This window comes from Giraffa tippelskirchi, chromosome 2, assembly GCF_054371585.1.
Source record: "Giraffa tippelskirchi isolate mGirTip1 chromosome 2, T2T-mGirTip1v1.2.pri, whole genome shotgun sequence".
In the NCBI taxonomy this organism is placed as follows: domain Eukaryota; kingdom Metazoa; phylum Chordata; class Mammalia; order Artiodactyla; family Giraffidae; genus Giraffa; species Giraffa tippelskirchi.
Window position 1 is genome coordinate 181,625,353 of NC_137276.1, and position 22,003 is coordinate 181,647,355.

A 22,003-nucleotide genomic window follows, 5' to 3' on the forward strand; every position below is an offset into this window, starting at 1 on the left:
TCATTTTAGTGGGCTAAATTGCTAATAAAATTTGCCTTTTCTGAAATCTGCTTCCTTCTACTTTATAATTTCAGAACTCAAACCCAAATAAAGTGTTAAGATGATGATAAGTTATTGTCACCTGTTCATATTTACCCAGGATAGTGTTTCTCAAAGTCTTCCACCACAGTAATGTGAAAGATGCCTCCCAGGAGAGTAGACATCCTCCCAGATGTAGGTCTCTCTACATTCTCTGATGGCTCCTATTTTTTCATAATAATTTATATGAATTTCACATTCTATACTATGATAAATCTTAGTCAGAAGTATTATTAGGTAAAACGAATGCTTTGTAAGAATCATATGTTTTAGATTTAAAATAAAACTATTTCATAAGATGACATACATTTTTCAAAAACTGCATGCAGCCTCCAAGGATCCCGTTCATATATGAAGTCACTCAGTGGGATGAGTACCCACCTGTGATACAAGTCACCAATATCTGTGCATCTCCCTATTACATATGCACTGCAAACCTGCAACAAGTAACTCTCTAGACTTTTTTCCCCTAAAAGATGATAGTCTGAAATAACTAGGGTATAGTCAGGCTATGAATCTGACAAAATCTTTCAGAAACCTAAATTCTAAAATATTTTTCAATGACTTAAAAAAATTTTTTTTCTCAATGAAGCAACTACATATTCATATTGTAAAGGTGAAAATAGCAGGAAAAAAAAAAAGATGTACCTTCTCCATTATGCCCAGCCCAAAGTTAAACTATATACAACCAGTTTCTTACATGCTTTCTCATAATTATTTAATATTTCTCATTCATTCATTTGAAGTAATATTGATAAACAAATTACTCTTTATACATACTCATGTGAAAATTCAAATAATACAGTTAAATACCATCAGTTTAAATGGTTCATGCTAATGACTACAAACATAAATGCAGTTGCCAAAAATCACACAGTGGTGGCCTTTCTGGTCAGTTTAAATTTGCACTGATCCAAATGCTTGCAGAGTGTTATCAATAAACTTTTAATGCTAAGTTGCTAACATTAGGATCCATGAACATACAGTTTCAAGATTCATCTAGTTTTCAAGTCTTCAAAATACAATATAGGTAATTTTTTATCTTCCTTCCTTAATTGTTTTTGGGTTTGAGGGTCATATTTAGGTCTTCACTTCAAAATCAAAAAATATTCACTAATGTTTCCTTCTAGAACTTACAAGATTTCATTATTTAAAAAAATGTAAATAACGAATCAATCTGGAATTCATTCTGACAAAGGAATGAGGTGGGGATTGAGCTTATTTTTTTTCCCCCAAATACCTAACCAACTATTTCAAACCATTTATTAAATCCTCCTGCTCTCCCCCACTCCATGTATATAAGTCCATTTCTGGACTGTCTCTGTTAATAATCTTCCTCTCTGTTTTCCCATCCTTTGACCAATTCTAATATCCTAATGGATAATATCATTCTGTACCTTCCTCTATATACAAATATATCAGTAAACACAGCTTAAAACGTCTAAGCTGAAAATTTCATGCTTTAAGTCAATCAGTTTGATCATCCTCATTTTTAATAACCATATAATATTTCAAAATAAGAATTTATTGAAATTTTATCAATTATTCCATGACTGACAGGCATTGAGATTACTTATCAATAAAATCTTCATTTTAATATTTTTTTTAAACTTCATTCTGATAAAATCTTATTATTAAAAGCTGTGTCTAGTCAAAAAACAAAAAAGGTGGGGAGGGGAGAAGAACATGTTTGTATGGTTTCCTTAGCAAGAAACGTCTGTTGAGCACCCGAAGCAATTACATGATTCATGTGGCTGCCTCAAGAGTAGAAGTGATTGAGAATTCTAAATGGAATTAGTTATCTGGTATGTTTTTAATAAAGGAACAACAATTTCTTTGAATTGATAGACCAGTTAACAATTCCCAGTCTACCTACAAAAAAACTTGGCACAGACAACCCAATTTCCAAAAATACCAATGCTGTATGGAGAGAAGAGGAAACAGCTATTTTTGTGGCTTATTAATCACTTCAGGATGAGATGCTTGAGTGGTAATTAAACCCATACTGGGTTTTAATACTCGATATTTTATGATATAACACATTTTTTAAATAGTAAAAGAAATCAGCAGGAAATTTTAAGTCAGGCAAGCTGTTATCAACTGGAGAGGTCAAAATGATTGCCAGTGCCTAGAGAAAAATATACCATTTAGACTCAAGGATTTTGATTATGCTATTTAATTATGCATGAATGTGTTTTAGAGTATGTGACTTTGTATATATTTATGTGTAATTTCAATTTCAAACAGAATACAAAATATCAAGAATCAAATGAATGGATGGTATATGTGGCTGTGGGGTTCAAAATAACCACATTAACCTCCTCTCACCACACTGCTCCACTTCTTTCCACAAAGCTGCCAGGCCACTATGATACTGTATGTCCTCTCCGATACTCCCCAAATTAATCTCTCCACCCCCAGGAAAACAATAGAAAGATCCTATATTGTTAATGACATCGACCACATTTTCTCTTGAATTACAATTATGTGGGTACATCCTACCTCCATCACTAAGCCTTCTCCTTGATGATTCAAGACTAGTTAACTTTATATACCCAGAAACATCTGGCTTATCAGAACATCAAGATCGGTTAGTTGTGAGGGCTGCTGTAAGCAACCATATGAAACTCCATGCTAAATTATGGTGATAATTCATTATTTTTATACACTAGAATGGCTTCAAAATTAACACCTTCTCTTCCATTCCTGTGAATTCAGATATTCTTTCTTGAGTGAAAAAAAGCAGGTCTGATATTACATCTAACAGTGAATGCAGGCCTAGGTGGCAATGTTCTGTTGGGAGAACCACTGACTACCTGGGCTGTGGGGAAAAAAAGAGTGACAACCAGCACAGAGTCTAGAACAAAACAGGAGGAAAATAAGTATTTTTAGCATGAATAAAATAAGTGAACTGAAGACAGCAAACTTGGGACAAGTCAAGAAAAGTGCATCTGATCTAATGACCATGAAATACCCGAACTATAAACTGGACACTTTAATAACTTATAGTTATCTGACTACTTTTTAAATCACCATGGATCTATTTTAAAACTGTTGAAAGAAGGCAAAAGAGTCCACGGGAGGTAGGGGTATGGGTGCTCCTGATTATCATTCAGAAGTAATGAGAAAGAGAAGAATGAAAGAAAAGGTGAAGAAAAACATCTGAGAAAAAATAAGGGAAAAGAAGGCATAATTTTGAGACTTAAGCATATTACTTATCTTATTTCAACAGAGAGGAGGAGGGAAAATTGTTACTTTTTGACAGTAATGGAGACCTACCTTCCTAACTATTTTGCCACTAAAAACCCTACACATTATAAAGCTTGGTTTCTTGTTCTGGTAAAAGAGCAAATTAAGCTAGCAATCTACAGGTAATGAATGAAGCAACTGGGGGATTTTATTCAAAAGGGGTCCTTCTTCGTTTCTGTATGGCAACTCTAGAATAACTGAAGTCAGGTTATTTTTACTATCCGTGGCCTCTGTACTTGAAAGAATCAATATCATAAAATTAGGTTGCTGAGATGGAGGCTGAAGGTCCCTATCCAAAATACAGTTGGCTTTTGAACACTCAGGTTTGAACTGCGAGCGTCCACTTATACATGAAACTTTTTCAGTAAAAACAGACTATATTACTACATGATCAATTGCTGGTTGAATCTACTGATCAGAGAGCCATGGATACAGGCAGGTGACTGTAAAGTTACATAACCCCAGCATTCAAAAGTGGACTGTACTGAATGATATTTATTTATCTTATAAAAATAAACCAACTCGTGTGTACCCTTTTCTTTGCCAGGAAGAGTTGCCCTCGATACTAATAAGACTAAACCAAATGTAAACTGATTTGGTGATACATTAGGAAAAACTTCATTTGACTATGTTTTTCAAATGCAGCAAGCCCATTCATGAAGACCTTTACTGAGATCAAACTGCTTGAGAAATTTAAGAAATATCATAAAAGAAACAGTACAGAGTGAATACCACATGTAACAAAAGAAAACCATGGCCATTGACGCCTAAAGGCCTCATTCAGAATCCTGACCATACCACTAACTGCTCACTGTAAAGTTGTTTATCTTGCTGGTCTCTCCTCACATTAAAACTATGTTAACAGCTCTACTGTGAGAACACTTTTCATGTAACACCCAGCACACAGCCTGGCACCAAGACAGTTCCCACTCCACAGGAGTAAACCCTCCTGACACCCATGGGCTTTTTAGAGGGAGTATGGGTTTAAGGGCTCACTTTAACGCAGCCTAAGATGCTGTTGGAGAGAGAACACAGAGGACTCCCATTAAACAGTGGTCCACGTTCTTTCCAGATGAAATAACCTCCAGCCTCAGAAACTGAAAAAGAAAGATGGAACATTTCTGTTCTTTTGTACGAGTGATACAGTCAGAAATGGACCCTTGGCACAGTCATAAATTCTGCAAGATCCTCTACTCTTTCTATCCTCTTGTCTCTCTACTTGGGCAATCAGTAAATTTTGGCTTTTAAAACACTGTGTAAATTTAACTGTATCACAGGGGTATTTTAGAGTTTAAACCATTTCCTGAACATCCAATAAAACTTCATTCAACTCATATTAATGGAAATTCAGACCAAATGAGGGGAAGGTGAGGAAGGCCTATGAAATCTCATTGTTTGACAGCCACACATTCTATTCATAAGTAAACACTCTCCTGGGTCCACCTGAGACTGCAAAGCTTCAGAACTGTCTCGGGCCTACAGCGAAGAAAATTAGCCCCAAGAAATAGTGATAAAAGCAGTAGCTCTAGAGCTTCCACATGAGTTAGGGTGACCTGCTTAAACAACTCTTCCGAGAGTGTTGCTGCTTTGAAAATGCTCCTTGCCTCCATTCTTTCAGGGATCCAGCTGACACAGACACTGGCACACACCCCAACTTGGCAGCCTTGCTCACCTCCTAAAATTCTTCCATTTTCTGACTTGTGCTTCTACCAAGGCCTAGGTCACAGTCACTTCCCTTCTAAAGCTTTCTGTGAAAACCTTAAGTCAAAATTCATTGCTCTTTGCTCTTGAGCTTTGATCGTACTTGACCTTTTCGGTCAAGCACTTATCATGGTATTTCAGTTAGCTTTATTTATCTCCACCCTCCCCCCAGTTGGTTGTGAATTTCTAATGGAAGGTGTCATGGTTTCTTCCTTTTTTGTCCCTGGGCTTCAAACTGAGGCTGGTATATAGCAGTTTCTGTAAAGGGTATTTATGGCTTGTAATTTCCTCACCTGACACTTAACCACATAAAACAATTTCCCAAAATGAAGTGTTCCTAAGGATAATTTTTAAAATAACACTACTATACAACTAATATTTATTAAATACTATTTGCTTCATACTTGACATTCATTATCTCATTTAATCTTTGTAAGAACCCTTCAGGCAAGTACAAACTACTATGCAACCCAGCTGAAGAAGCTGAGGGTTAAGCCATTTGTCTAGCTAGGGTAACACAGTTGGCAGCAGAGGAGCTGGCCCAAGAACCAGGAAGCCTAACTCAAGAGCCCAAACACTTACCTAGGACAAAGCTCCAATATAAAGCCTTCCATCTGTTGACTCACTGGGTATTTTCTACAGGACAAATAGCTTAGGAGCCATGGAACTACCTAAAGGGCACTCTTGGGGGTTGGAAGGTACATAACTTTTAAGGTTCAGAGCAGAAGAGCAAGCATACATCTCTGATGACTCCAAGTGACAATTACATTAGACTAACTTTAAAACTCTTTAAGATTAAAGTTCTACAAGTGCTAATCATTATTTATTGTAATTCTAATGGAAATTCTAAACTGTAGACAGATTAAATGAAAACTAACTCATTCAATAAAGTAATACTCTCATTGTAGAAGCAATTCAGTCCCTCTATTCACGCAGAGTGTCTTTCAATGCACTCCTATTGAAAAGCAGTAGCTCTTCAAGTTGAAACTTTAACTCTGTCAAGATGTTATCTACATGCTCTTCATGAATACTAATAAGACACCCACTATTCAAATAATGGCTTGGCTACACTGGCAGTGCTGGTCCCTGGCCCCTCCCTTCATGAAAGAATATGTGTTCTAAGATCTTTAATACTTACACTTCATGACATTTAGCCTTAGGAGAGCTTAACATGGTTCTCAAAATGCATGCTGCTCTAGGCTACAGATAGAGACAACAGCTACTTTGAAAGAGATAAGGCATCAAAAGAAGTGGCTGAGGGCAGAAAAGCAATTTACACAGGGAAATCTGTAACAGGCTTGACTGTGTTCCCCATCACACTGCTCTCCCCACCAAAGCCCAACTCTCTGCTTTCCTGTAATTTTAGGGTGGCATTTACATTCTTCACCTTAAAATCACCAAATTCCTAGTCTTCAACAGGTCTAGCGTAACACATTTGCCCCTTTTAGTTTCTAAATGAACACAGGTGCTTTTTGTTTTTAATCCATTTATTACACGGTCAGGGCATAATTATCACATTGACAAGAATCTGATGTACAAAACAAAGCCGATGGGAGCTTCTTCCTCATTTATTCTCCACAGAGCTAAACATATATTTATTGATCACATGCTGAGCTATGCACTGCGGCAGTTAGGTGTCCAGCCTTACCTCTCATTTCATCACCATCTCTGCCGCCTCCGTTCTGCTGGCAGGCAGGTGTCGTCCTGTCTCCCACACCTGTCCTGTGCTTTCTTGGCTCTCCCAGGCCTGCACACTGTACCCCACACACCCATTCTCACATCCTATGCAAGTCTCTCTGAACTCTCATTTCTAAGGAGCTATTGTTATTTGTCCCAGCTCCTGTCTCTCTCCTTCCTGAGCACCATTTTTGATCACCCATATTTAATGTCTGTGCCATATTTTTTGAAACTTGACTGTACAACAATCATCATTTTCCCGTATAATGTATGTATAATGACTCCATATGAATTCCTCCCAGAGACCCTGGAGGGTAAGAACATGCCAGATGCCTTTTTTCAGGATCTGTCAGAACAAACTTCCCTGTGCTAGACAGGGAGTACCTGAGGAAGTGAACAAAGAAACAATACCTTTCTGCTTTCGCATTATGTTTTCTCTTTGCATTGTTTTGCTAGGAGGCATAAGAGACACAAGGCTTGAAAGGAAAATATGCAGAGAAGGAAAAATAAGAACCCAGAGGGTTGCTCAGGAGGAGTGGGAAAAGAGAAAAGAAACAGAAAAATTGACAAGGAGATGTAATAAAATGAAATCCAAGTCACTTCCAAACAGCTGTCAGTACTAGACTAAAAACATTTTCTCGTAGCTTTATTCCATTCTCTGGTCAATGACTGTCATTATGCTCTCAAAACAGAATATCATAGTACCTTCCCCTCATTAGCACTCTTTTCCTTTCATACCTGGTCTGCTAATTAACCTCAATTCTGAACTCATCCAACCATTTTTCTTTCCCGGTCTATCCCCAGGTTGCTGGCTATTCCCAGGGTCTGACACTACTACAAAAAGTTTCCAATCTCAGGTTGATACTCAGTGCTCATTCATAATCTTTACTTGTCTTAGTCTTATCCAATCCCATGGTGCCCATATATTAATAAATTATTGGTTCCTTCTCAAACTTCATTGATAATGATGATGATGAGAATAATAATAGTTTTATATATATATATATGCATAAAACATTTACATATATATAATGCTTATATATATATATATATTGCTTCCTATGTGCCAGAACATCATGTGAAATGCCAGGCTGGATGAACCACAAATTGGAATCAAGATTGCTGGGAGAAATATCAACAACCTCAGATATGCAGATGATACCACTCTAATGGCATAAGATAAAGAGGAACTAAAGACCTTCTTGATAACAGTGAAAGAGGAGAGTGAAAAAGCTGGCTTAAAACTCAACATTCAGAAAACTAAGATCATGGCATCCAGTCCCACCACTTTATGGCAAATAGGAGGGGAAAAAGTGGAAACAGTGACAGACTTTTATTTTCTTGGACTCCAAAATAACTGTGGATGGTGACTCCAGCCATGAAATTAAAAGATGCCTGCTCCTTGGAAAGAAAGCTATGACAAACCTAGATAGTGTACTGAAAAGCAGAGATAGCACTTTGCTGAAAAAGGTCCACATAGTCAAAGCTATGGTTTCTCCAGTGGTCATGTATGGATGTGAGAGTTGGACTATAAAGAAAGCTGAGTGCCGAAGAATTGATGCTTTTGAAATGTGGTGTTGGAGCAGACTCTTGAGTACCCTGGACTGCAAGGAGATCAAACCAGTCAATCCTAAAGGAAATCAGTCCTGAATATTCATTGGAAGGACTGATGCTGAAGCTGAAACTCCAATACTGTGGCTACCTGATGAGAAGAACTGACTCCTTAGAAAAGACCCTGATGTTGAAAAAGGTTGAAGGCAAAAGGAGAAGGGGACGACAGAGGATGAGATGGTTGGCTGGCATCACTGACTTGATAGACATGAGTTTGAGCAAGCTCTGGGAGTTGGTGATGGACAGGGAAGCCTGGCATGCTGCAGTCCATGGGGTTGCAAGGAGTTGGACATGACTGAGCGACTAAACAACAACTGCTAAACACTTTATATGAATTAGTTTCTGTAACATTCCATACACCTCTTGGAGAAAGGAACTATAATGGTCACATTTTATATAAGGAGCGACTGGGAATGGCAAAGCTTAAACAACATGTCCAAGGCCATTCTGCCAGCATGTGGCAGAGCCAGGATTCAAGCCTAGGGCTTCTGTCCTCAGAGCCCAAGCTTCTCCATACGGTCCTTCCCAACAAAATCATAGTCATTCTAAGAAATGCCTTTGCCTCCTGGTTAACAGAAAGGTCTACATATGTGGACCCTCCCAAAGTTCCACCCTGCCTACCAATTTCAAAACTTCTTTTCTTCTCCTTTTTCTCAAAGGCAGAATTTCAAGGCCGGCTCCTTCTCTCCCTCCCAGCCTGTGCTTCTCATCTTTCCTGCTCCCCTGGACCATTGCTGCTGCTGCTAAGTCGCTTCAGTCGTGTCCGACTCTGTGCGACCCCATGGACGGCAGCTCACCAGGCTCCGCCATCCCTAGGATTCTCCAGGCAAGAATACTGGAGTGGGTTGCCATTTCCTTCTCCAGTGCATGAAAGGGAAAAGTGAAAGTGAAGTTGCTCAGTCGTGTCCGACTCGTAGCGACCCCATGGACTGTAGCCTACCAGGCTCCTCCATCCATGGGATTTTCTAGGCAAGAGTACTGGAGTGGGGTGCCATTGCCTTCTCCTTTTTATTAGGGCTGAATAATTTCCACCTTCCCCGATCTGTGAGAGCCTCGAGGTTAGGGTCACGACCCACTCATCTTTGTATCCTGCCCAGGGCAGCACCTGCCATGCCTGTCACCTACACACACCCCTCGGGGAATGTGGAGAGGAAAAAAGCTCTGTGGGAAATGATAGAACAGTTTGGAAAAAACAGCACAAAAGGAGGCCTGGTCTCCCGGGCACACACTAACTTTGCTTCCGATGTTCTCAGGACTTCCCTTTGTAGACCTGAGATTAAAAACAGGTCCCAGGAGTCCCAGCTCCACTCTCCCCTCCTACGGTGATGAAGCCGAGGGCCCAGGCAGAGGTCATTCAGAGCATGGTGTGGGCTGCAGAAACTGGCAGTGTCCACCCCTGGAAGGGTGTGGTGTGCCCAAAATGGACGTTCAAATGACCAGTCCCAACTCTTCTGGTAATCACCTCGGTGTGTGTGTGTGCGCTTAGCTGCTCAGTTGTCTGATCCCAGGGACTGTAGCCCGCCAGGATCCTCTGTCCATGGAATCTTTCAGGCAAGAATACTGGAGTGGGTTGCTATTTTCTTCTCCAGGGGATCTTCCCACCCAGGTAATGAACCTGCGTCTCCTGTATTGCAGGCAGATTTTTAACCTGCGGAGCCATCGGGTAGCCTCGGAGGAGTCACTTATCTTAGCACTTGGGTGCCCCATCTGCAAAATGGGTATAATACGCACCTCAGGGTGTTGAGGAGGGTAAAGGAATAATACCCACACTGAGCTTTTGCTGAAGCTGTGTGTTGTGTCCCTCAGGTGTGTCAGGGTGGGTCACTGCACTTCTAGAGTAGCTCATGCTTCCAACACTCCTCTTATTTTTTAATTAGTATTTCACCTTAATCAACACAAACCTGGTCTCTTGGCAAAAGGCTCGCTTGGGCTCAGTGGTCCTTCCTTGTGGACATTTCAGGGTACAGGACTTAACTGTCTCGATCTCAGATGCTTGCCAAATGTTTCCCTGACTCGGTATCTCCACGAAGCAGCTTCCAGGGCACAACTGGGACTAGCTTTCTGGCCTACAGCCTCCATCTCATTCTCCACCTTCCTGAGCCCACCTCATGCAAAGAAAAAAAAAAAAAAAAAAGTGCTCCTGGAAGTTCAATCCTGTTCAAAGTTGACCACGAACAGGGTGAAAAGTGTGAGAAAGCGCTTCCAGAGGGAGCGCTCTCGAATTGTTGCTTCACCCCAAGGCCTGGCTTCTTTGGTTTCTGAGGCTCACTTCAGATGGCAGACTCTTATCCCTTCGCCTTTATTCTCAAGGGTGTCCCATCAGCCTCCCAGATCTGGCCCCTGACATGTCACGCCCCCTCCGTCCTCTGATCTCCAGCTCAGGGGTCCAGGCGTCTACAGGGGCTGCGCCCTCTGCCGGAACCATCACATCACGTGACTGGCTCTGCATCCCGGGTCTCAGCTCCCCTGCCCCCTCCCACCCACATCCTCTGCCCTTTCCCTTCGCAGGAGCCCCCTCAGTTCTCTGCCTTTCCAACTATGGACCATTAGACGTTCAGTTTGATGAACTACTGATGAACTATCACCAGTTGCTCCCAGTAAAAACCTTCTCTTTTGGCCTGGACACAATTTCAAGTCTAAAGCCCTCTCTGAATCCTCCTCCTTTAGCTAGTCCTCTTTTTTGGTACAAACTGCCCTCCAGCCATCAGGCCAGGAGACTGCCTAACCCCAAGCCACGGAACTAGCAGCCAAGAAGAACTGGCCTGCTTGGTACTAACATTGTTCACAGGCTCCACCTTGCACTTCACTTACTGACTTGCTTACTAATCTTCTCGGTTCAAAAATCCAGGATTAATTTCCTAGAAAGCACTCACAGCTCATTCCAACTGTGCCACAGGCTCTGGCTTCCTTCTTCACCTCACTATGATTCACACTTGCATCTTTAATTTCTAGACTCTCAGAGAAAACACATTGCCTCCATCATATCCATGGGGGACTTGCCAGAGCCCGCATGGTGCAGAGAAAGGAAGGACATTCCTTCCTTTCACAGAAACATCTGGAAAATATGCACATCTTTTCTACTTCCTCACCAATTCCAATCATTGCAACCGGCTTCTAGCGCTGATACTTAATCTCTCACCACATTCTGTCCCTTCTACCGCCTAATATATGGTCTGCTCCTCTCCATTCCCCACGCTGGCTCAGCAGTCTGGTCTTCCTATCTATAGCTGTGCTGACTTCAATTCTTCACACTACAAATACGTGCTCATGCCCTTCTCTTGCATATGAATCTCTTCAGCAGTCCCTTAGTGTACTCAGGAAGATGTTCAAACCTCTGTGTTCATACAGCACATAAGATTCTTCCTGACTTCATCCCTACTTAGTTTTAAGGCTCACGTTGCTTTGCTCCATTCTCACTGTTAAAGTTGTACCTACACTGAGCAACATGCTATCACCTGGAGCTCACCTCTTAGTATCTGCACGACTGCTCCCTGCCATGAGGCTAGCAGCTCTGCTTCAGGCCAGAGCCTGGATCTCACACCAGCTCCCATTGGCCCTTACTAGTCTGAGAGAGAGGTGCTTCTTAGGTGTCCCCACAACACCCTATACTCAATAGCCCTCAGTGAAATGGCGTATTTCCCTTGTTATATATATCCCTCTTGGCTTTGACAGTCATGGTATGAACTCGAGCCTATTTGTTCAGTGAAGAGTCTCAGGTTTGCTCCCTGAAGTCTCTTCCTGTCACTTTTATTGCTTCTCATTTGCCCCTGCTTCTTTTCTGCTCCTTCCCCACCATACCTGGCTCTTCCTTCCTGCCTTGTGACCCTCCATCTCAAGAGATTCCTTACACTAAGTTCAAATAGCATTCTCAAACTCTCAAACCAGAACAGCTGACAATTTTACTTGTTTGGAAATACTAGCTTCTAGTTAGCAAATGTTAAAATGACTCAATGAACAATTTTGACCTCATAAGAGAAATAATTACTATTCCCTTTTCTCTTGTCCCCATCACTGAACACTCATCTTCCATGCACCAGTTTAAACACAGCCCTTTAAATAGTTAAGAATGATCATGCATATTTTTACAAATATTTTAAAATATTTATATTAAACTCTACCAGGACTTCCCTGATAGCTCAGTTGGTAAAGAATCTGCCTGCAATGCAGGAGATCCCAGCTTGATTTGTGGGTCGGGAAGATCTGCTGGAGAAGGGATAGGCTACTCACTCCAGTATTCTTGGGCTTCCCTTGTGGCTCAGATGGTAAAGAATCCGCCTGTAATGCAGGAGACCTGGGTTCCATCCCTGGGTTGGGAAGATCCCCTCGAGAAGGGAAAGGCTACCCACTCCGGTATTTTGGCCTGGAGAATTCCATGGACCGTATAGTCCATAGGGTCGCAAAGAGTCGACACGACCGAGCGGCTTTCACTTTCACAATAACCAAAGTTAAAAAAATTTTTTTTCATTTATATTAACTTAAAAAAATTCTAAACTAATCCAGACCTTTTTATTAGTCTGGATGTCTTTCACCATCCTTATCTCTATTTAGAACTTAAAAAACAAAACCGGAAACAATGGTTCCTGTTAAGAATCAACAATCTACGATACCTCTAGATGGAAGCTACTATTCTTTACTCTTAAGTGATGGCTAATAATTTTAAGTTACATTTAAATTAAGTTTACTTAATAAAGCAAAACTTCTCCATCTTAATGGTTACAAAACAAAACTATTTTCCCATAACATTAAAAAGAAAGAAATCGCTCTTATTTTAGTAGTTTGTAGTGTTTACTGAAGCAGCTTATCCTAGCTTCTGCAACGCCCACCTGCTTTACACTTTGGCACACTAGAACTGAGTTAATTTGTCATTTTCCAGATTACATACTGTAAGAAGGTAGGATGTTGCTTATCTTTATATTCCCCAATTCTTGGAATACTGCCTTGACTATATTATGCAATTAATAAAAAGTGCTTGAAAATGCATTAACTAAATGATTTTGTATCAGATTTTGCATTTGCCAAGGAAATTAATTGGAATACACAGGGAGTTATGATACATTTATAGCTTCTGTTTAACTAGAGTTAAGCAGAAAAACCATTTGTTTTATACCTGCTTTACACTTGGTGAGATTTTTTTTCCTTAAATATTTTCTGACTTAATACACATGATACCAAAGTGCTTACTTGCAGTTTCAGAGTCATAATAGTGCCCTATTTGAAGCATTAAACATTCCATCTATATTCCTATTAGGTGTTACAGTCCTTTTGAGTGTTTGGTCTGACTGCTCTAACTTCAGTGCCAAGTACTGAATGCTCTTTTCCTTTATTCATGAAATGTATTAAATCCATGGTATTTGTTTTTAAAAGTTCTTCAGTTCATAGAATTAACAAAATAAGTTCCTATTTCTATACCATTTGCCTGTGTATTCCCCCTCTTTGGAAAACTACCAAAGAGAGTATAAATAGCTAGACATTTTAGGATGACCCGAAATTCATTCTTCCTTCCATTTTTCTTTCAATGCACAGTATGCAAATGGGCATTACCCACAAGATACGTGGTTTACTGAGGCATCCTGGAATATTTTTCTTACAACCTAATTTTTATAAGTTTGCTCCCTCTGTTGGTTGAATTTTTATCCTCTAGCATCCTATTTAAATACAAAAGGCAATGTTTTATACTATAAAGAAAATAAAAACTCCTCTATAAAAAATTATAAATAAAATTCCAAATAAACCTGGAAAGTCACTTAAGAAGCTCTTCTACATCAAGGCATGGCATTAGCTGACTTTAGCGAGAAGCAGTCTTCCCAGTATTGAGTTAAAGGTAGGGATTTTCCCATTTAGTTATCATTTTTCGTCTAAGCAAGATCCTTACCTCTACCAAGACAATTTCTCGTTAATTCAGCTCTTTTTAACCTGGAGTCTCCATAATACTTTGCAATGAATGTCTAACCAAATCTTTCCATATTTACACAGATAGCATTATGGAGAGAGGGCAGGCAGGAGGGAGCATTCTCAGGCAGGAGGGAGCACTCACACACACAGTGATTTGTCACGGCAGCAACAGTTAATGGCGGAATACACAATCAACACAGGGCTATAGGGCTACTCATATGCCTGCACTGTTTTTTCCTTTCAGCTTCTTTTTTTCAAAGATGAAAGCTATTTTGCTGACATATCTAAAAAAATTGTTTTGATTTTGATAATAAAGCTCTTTATAATAAGAAACTGGAGGTACATTGCACTAATAAGTTGTAAATACATTTTCTAATAAGAAAATTCAGTACTGCTCTAAAAACTTCCGGGCTACTTTAACTGCTACTTCCCAATCATGAAAGACATTGTGACTTACAAATTGTATCAAATTTATCTAATATGACACAGTCCTGTGAAGTGGGTAGAAGTAAGCCCATTTTACAGCTGAGGAAGAGGAGCCTCACAGAGATTTACATAATCTCTCCAATGTCACGGAGGGACAAAACAGGGGCACAGCCTAAAGGCTTGGGCTTTAATCTCTAAGCATAAGAACTTTCTTCCACCTGACTGCATCACTGATTTTAGTTTTAAATCAACACGTTTATTTTGAGAGGAAAAGTAATGCCACTTTATAAGCCTTTTTGAGAATTTGTTTAGTGCCTTAGCATTTACTTAGCTGGAGAATTCCCAAATTTCCATTTATACATCAAAACAGTCCTTTGTATGGATTTAGACATATTCTATACACTAGGGGAAGGGAGGGATTCAGAGTAAGAAAGCATATGTATGTGTGAATATTCAGTATACTTTTCTTCACTTTGCATTTTGTAAATATTGATGCTGCAGCTCCCAGAGTGCTCTCATAAGTAGTTATGACTGACAGTCCATGAGTGCTGTGTCTCTCAAAACAAATATGCTTTACTAACAGAGAGCACGTGTACCTCCATCTAATTATTCTGAGAGGCAGGGTGTAACAAACAACATGATTCTTCAGCTCAGTTTGGCAGTCTCCACTGAACACGATAGGCAGGTTACAGTTTAACACATACCATGAAAGCTTGTCATTTCCATGAGCAACACAACAGATCTGCCATGTAGCCCTAGAGCAGAGTACATCTTATGGTTCTTGCAAATATTTTTAAGAGTAAATGAAAATCCACTGCATATTTAATACAAAAAAAGGCCTTTACATATGTCCAAGTATTTACTGGATTTTAAAATATGTGATAATGTGCAGTTTGGGAATAAAAGTAACTTGGATGAGCAATTGAAAAAGAACCAACTAGAGTAAATAAAATATGCTTGATCACCCTGATTTTAGGGAAAAAATAAATAAACCTGTCACTGTCTGTTGTGTACCCAAAACCACAATCTAAGACTTAACATCACATTTGTTATTGTTGCTCAGTCACTCAGTCGTCTCCGACTCTTTGCGACCCCATGGACTGCAGCATGGCCGACTTCCCTGTCCCTCCCCATCTCTCAATATAAATATCACATTACTTATATTCTATTAGAGCACTTCTCAAACTGGAAAGTAAACCTCATTGGGCAGTCACAGAATTTTGCTTGCAGCACTCTCCCAGCTCTCTGGATTTGTGGACTACCAATCTGTTCTTGGGGCTTCCCTCGTAGCTCAGTCAGTAAAGAATCTGCCTGCAATGCAGGAGACTTGTGTTCGATCCCTGGGTCAGGAAGATCCCCTGGAAAAGGAAATGGCAATCCACTCCAGTATTCTTGCCTGAAGAATCAGAGGAGCCTGGTGGGCTACAGTTCATGGGGTCACAAGAGTTGGACACGACTTAGCAACTAAACCACCGCCACCACTAATCTGTTCTTAAGAGATAGGCAAATTCCTCCTACAGCTGTACATAGCTCCTCTTGGGAGACCTCCTGATTCCAAATCAACATTTGCCAATGCAGGGAATATAAGAGACACGGGTTTGATCCCTGAGTTGGGAAGATCCCCTAGAGAAGGAAATGGCAACACATTCCAGTATTCTTGCCTGAGAAATCTCATGGACAGAGGAGCCAGGCAGGCTACAGTCCACGGGCTCACAAAAGAGTCAGATATGACTTAGTAACTAAACAACAACATTTACCCACATCACTGAGAAACTGTCAGGGGTGAACTCCAGGTTCTGGGACTCCACTGTCACTGCAAAGTTTGTCAACTCTCACATGGCTTCTCCTACTCTGAGCAATGGCAAAAATTGCCCTTTGAAAATACATGAAAAGAACTGTTCAGATCCTGGTTGATTGTAGTGTTACTTAAGACTGGAGTAGTGTCTGCAACTTTCCACGGGATGAGGGAACAGGAAGGAAGTCAGGTGGCTGACCACTCCTGAAACCTCAGCCTTGACTTAAGAACTGGGTGGCACTTTATGGGAAAGTAATGCTTAGGGGGCGCTTCTCTGGTGGCTCAGCAGTAAAGAATCTGCCTGCAATGCAGGAGCCACAGGACATGTCGGTTGATCCCTGGGTCAGGAAGATGCCCTGGAGAAGGAAATGGCACCCCACTCCAGAATTCTTACCTGGAGAGTTCCATAGACAGAGGAGCCTGGCAGGGTACTGTCCTTAGGGTCGCAAAGAGCTAGACACAGTTGACTTAGCATGCACACACGCATGCAATGCTTAAGGGAACACAGAACTGGATGGAAATTTGTTGGCATTCACACAGAAACTGGTCAATGACAACCTCAGACAGGTGTAAAGTGCAGTAACATTTTATGTTTCTCGTACCCATTTTTCTCTTGTTTGTAAAGTTTTTGCATAGAGAGAAGATGGGAAATATGGGACCAACAATAGTACCAGATTAAGAATAACGATGCCCAACATCTAGCCCTGGTTTTCATTACCAAAAGAGAAAAATTCAATACCAGACATGTTCAAGGACAAAATCAGCAACTGATTAAGTAGGAAAACCGTGGAAGGTCTTCATGCATCAAAAGCTTGGTCTAGATGACGCTGCAGACACATCAGTACCACTTTCTGCTATGATTTTGACCTCAATGTCTCCAGTGGAGACCAGGCTGTACTGCAGAGTTCCCTCTCTCCTATACAAAGGCCTTCATTCCCCTCTCTCACCTCCTACCGGGAAGATAAAGACACAATAGAGCAGCTTTTACAACCCCTAACATAGCCTTTACACTGGTGACAATTTCTTACCTGTTGAGGTGGGTCTTTTAAAGACTGCCAACGGTGATTTTGTATAATTCTTCCCACATTGCTTTTCTTATAGTCTATATCCACCCCTCTTACCATTAATTAACACTGCATTCTATAATTTGAAAATTGAACCCAATTTTGAATTTTGTGTATCTTCATTAAGTTGTTTTTAATTACTGACATTTTAAATACTTTCCATGTGCTTTGTTAGAATTCCACATTAAGGAAAAATAACTTTTCCAACACTTACATATGACTTACCTACATCTTTTTAGGGAATGCATAAGGAAGTTTTTTTTCCCTTAAAAGTCAATTTCTAATAGCTTCAAATCCAGGCCATGGAAACTCTTACTATTTTTTTTTTTTTTACTTTATATATAATTGAAAGTATGTTTTATTATGCTTCCCAGGTGGCACAGTGGTCAAGAACCCGACTGCCACTGCAGGAGATGCAAGAGACTTGGGTTTGATCCCTGGGTCGGGAAGATCCTATGGAGTAGGAAATGGTAACCCATCCAAGTATTCTTGCCTGGAAAATTCCATGAACAGAGGACCTGGTGGGCTACAAACCATGGGGTCGCAAAAAGAGTGACACAAGTGTGCACACACACACACACACGTACCTTATGGAGATGTTCAACTCTCAGATACCAGGAGACTCAGACTGCTAACAAGCTGGTTAGGATTAAACCACCTTTGATCTACTTTCACATTTATTAAGAGTAACAGAATCCTGGAGAATCTGAAGTAAAACTCTGTCTATGACTCTGGAAAACCTGAAGACCACAATATACAGCTCAGACAGGTAATAAATGTGGCCAAATCTGGGACTTTAAATCCTGGGTCTCTTCACATAAATCCAAACCATTCCTGTGCCAAGAGGGGAACTATCTGCAACACTGAAGAGCTCCCTGGTGATAGAAAGATTAATGGGAATTAGAGGTGCCTGAAACCTTAAGGGTAGACAAAGAGGGCTGTCCTTGACACCTCAAAGTGTTAAATTATTAACTGTGCCAAGACCAGGCAACTACTGTCACTAGTCTTCCAACACCTGCCGTCCAGACCATTTAAAACATTTACTTTCTACCTAAAACTTACCACAGGTTTATAGTAACAGAAATCCAGTCATCATATACCCATTTACATATGTTTACCTAATATTTAGGATTTACAAAGTCAAAGAGCATGCTGTGTAATAGAAACAACAATGTGCCTGCATGCATGCTAAGTCGCTTCAGTTGTGTCCAGCTCTTTGCGACCCTGTGGACTGTAGCCCACCAGGCTCCTCTGTCCATGGAATTCTCCAGGCAAGAATACTGGAGTGGGTTGCCATGCCCGCCTCCAGGGTATCTTCTCCAGGCATGGAACCTGCATCTCTTGTGTCTCCTGCATTTGCAGGTGGATTCGTTACAACTAGCGCCACCCGGGAGGGCTTCCCTGGTGGTTCAGTCAGAAAAGACAGCCTGTAATGCAAGAGACCCAGGTTTGACCCCTGAGTCAAGAAGATTCCTTGGGGAAGGAAATGGTGAGCCACTCCAGTATTGTTGCCTGGGAAATCCCATGGACAGAGTAGCTTGGTAGGCTATATAGTCCATGGGGACGCAAAGAGTTGGACACAACTTAGCAACTAAACCACTAAACCCACTTCCTGGGAAGTCCAAAAACAACAATAACACTTTCAATTCAAAAATTTACTTTCAACTTCATAAAGCACATTTTTATTGTAAATAAAAGAAGACTTGTAGTTTAAAACTGAAAACAGAATTTTCATGCATACGGTGTGCTTTTTTTCTTTCTGAATTTAATCATACATCAGGACACTATTCTAACTACAATCATTAGTTCACTTAGTCCTCAAAACAACTCTATGAAAAAGGAAGCATAATTATCCACATTCTACAGAGAAAGCAACTGAGCTTGGAGGGAAACCTTCCCCGGGTAACAGACAGAAGAGTGGTTCACTGGATACCAGGACTCAGACTCCATGGTCCAGCTGCCATGCTGCATTGCTATTCAGCATGTCTTATTCATGCACAGATGGTTCTAGAAGCATTTGGGAAAATGATAAATTCTGCAGTGGTAATACATTTTTTAAAATGGGATTAAACTAAAAAGTCTCCTTTTGAGTCCTCTGAAGGTCAAGAGAGGCTCAGAAGTAAAACGTGATGATTATCTTTGTCATCTTTAACCTATGGTTTTCTTTTTCAAGTGACATGCACCATGTACTACTAAAGTGACTTAGTATAGTTTAACCTTGCTGTAATTAGCACTATGAGTCTGCATTATAATTAAATCATTGCCTTACCTAGGTAGTTTATAACGGTTGTATTATTAAATGTCCTTGAGTTCATTTAAAACAGAATCCAGATAAATACTTTGTTGGGTGATTCCCCCCACCACCCCAACTCTTAGTTGTGTATTTCATAAGAAAAACTTGCTTTACTTAGTATTCCCCAAATATACTGGAGCCCATGTATTATGCCAACTTTCAAATCTCTTGAGAGTCATCTAAGAGGTATCACTGCTACCAGTTTTTGGAATGCTAAATCTTAATTTCTCCTCTATTACTACAAATTTCACATACAGGGTAGGATAAAGCAAAGTATGTTGGGGGTGGGGGTGGGCAACAGGTGCAGGAGCTGTAACTACTTCACTCATAAATACAACAGGATTTGAAGCACAACCACTAATGAATTTGTAGAATTCTGTAACTGTAAATCCCAAGTCCTATCTGGAATGCTCCCTAAACATACAGTGGTCAGAAATAAAAGGCCAGGTGTCTATCACCAAAAAAGATGAAATTCTTCTAAACACACTGAAAAAGGGACAGGGGTGGGGAAAGAAAGGACATTCTTATACAAAAACTGGATTCTACTACTGCTAAAATGGAGAGAGGCAAACCAGGTTTATCATGGTTGTTTCTAGATACTAGATTCGACGAGATACAAATTTGGGTTTGCTAATAAAATTGTACATTAGAATCAAAAGGGACCTTAGAAATCACAGATCAACCCCCAACAATTTAAAGAACTTTAAAAGTAACTTCATAAGAGGTTAGGTTTAAAATTAAATCATTTTATTCTCTGATTTGGTATAAAATTCAGGTTCCTTTTGAAAAATTATTATTGTTACTATTAAGTTTTTTTTGTTTTTTTTTTTTTTTACTGAATTACAAACCTGAGATTGCTTTATGGTTGTATTATTAGTAAGACAAATGAGTAAACTGCCATTTAAAAAATTCAGAAATTGCCAGGTTTATTTACAATAAAATAACAGATCTCTTGGTTTCTTTTTCTTGTTCCACTTTCAGCCTATGAAATGAACTGGATCAATATAGGAAAAGCTTCTAAAGGGCAATCTTATTCTATTATCAATAAAAGAAGTTGCTTCAGAATGGAACAGTCAAGAAATGATCCGCTTTTAGGGCAACTTACAATTCTCCAGGTCCTTGCTATCTGAAAGAATAAAACAGCCCAAAGAAAAACTACACACCAACAAAAAACCTAGTGGGCACAAAATGTAGTAGAGCAAAATCCTATACTGAGAGTTTTAACCAAAAATCAATCAATACAGAGAAAAATGAGGAAAGCTGAATGAAGGATTCCATGGTTTAGGGCTACTTGTGCTCTAAACAGTATTAGTCAAAATGCTCTAAGACACAAGGAGCATTTCTGTAAGGCATTACTTACAGCAGATAGCAAGCAATCAGAAAAGTGGAAATCAGGGTCCATTACTCATGGCAGGATAACCTGCATTATCCTCTTACGGAGGCATCACTAACAAGAGCTGATGAAGAAAAATGAAGGCTGAGAAAGAAAGGGAATGGTGTTTCTTTTACATGTAATTTTCAGCAAACTCGGATGAGTTTCAATCCTGACTGAGTTTTCCTCCCTCTCCTCCTTTCAATTTCATTTAGAAAAATCATCTAGGTTAGGTTCTTCAAGTGTGACTTTGCAACTAGCCTAATGTGGTCCCAAATTATCACCTTCAACATTCCTTGGAGGAAGCACCTGATTAAATACCCTCTGGTTAAGCAGATCAAGGTGGCTTTATGCCGATTCCAAGAACAAGAAGCTGTCAAGCTGACAAATTGGTATCTTTACCCTGTCGGATACCATCTCCTGTCAGGAGGGTTTCTTATTTCGTAAAACTTGCTTCTCCACTTCGGCAGCCTTCTAACAATCTATTTAAGGGTCTGGCTCCTAAAGCTTGTTAATTCTATTTTCCATTCTCCTATTTCTCTACAGATTACACTGTTGACCTCTGCTACTGATCTTGCAGGAAGTTATCTGGAAGCCATCTGCTGTGACCCTAGCACAGAATTAGAACTGCACTTCTATGAGAGCCAATTTCTAAAATACCTAAATCAGTTGCACATGTTTTAAAACAACTCATAAAAAAGGATCGCCACTACCATGGTGCTACTCTCTCCCCAACCCTTTGTCCAGAGTCAGAAAAAAAGATGAAAGGCAGGAAGTAGCCTAACTATCAACAAGTGGTTCTCCTTTGAAGACAGATAACAAAATACTGGAGTTAAAAGTATATT

General features: G+C 40.0%; 1 protein-coding gene across 39 annotated transcripts in view; it reads right to left on the reverse strand.

Moving 5' to 3' along the window:
- Positions 1–22,003, reverse strand: part of BBX (BBX high mobility group box domain containing) — a 285,777-nt gene that overhangs the window by 89,496 nt on the left and 174,278 nt on the right. For 3 of the 39 annotated variants that reach the window (XM_081572330.1, XM_081572322.1, XM_081572305.1), the window contains exon 2: positions 122–242. The exons of 33 other annotated variants lie outside the window; for them this stretch is intronic. The gene's annotated coding sequence lies outside the window, so the exon portion shown is untranslated. Of the gene's footprint in view, positions 1–121; positions 243–4,323; positions 4,425–22,003 lie in introns of all 39 variants that reach the window. 3 more of the 39 variants (XM_081572323.1, XM_081572337.1, XM_081572324.1) reach the window with 2 other exon arrangements.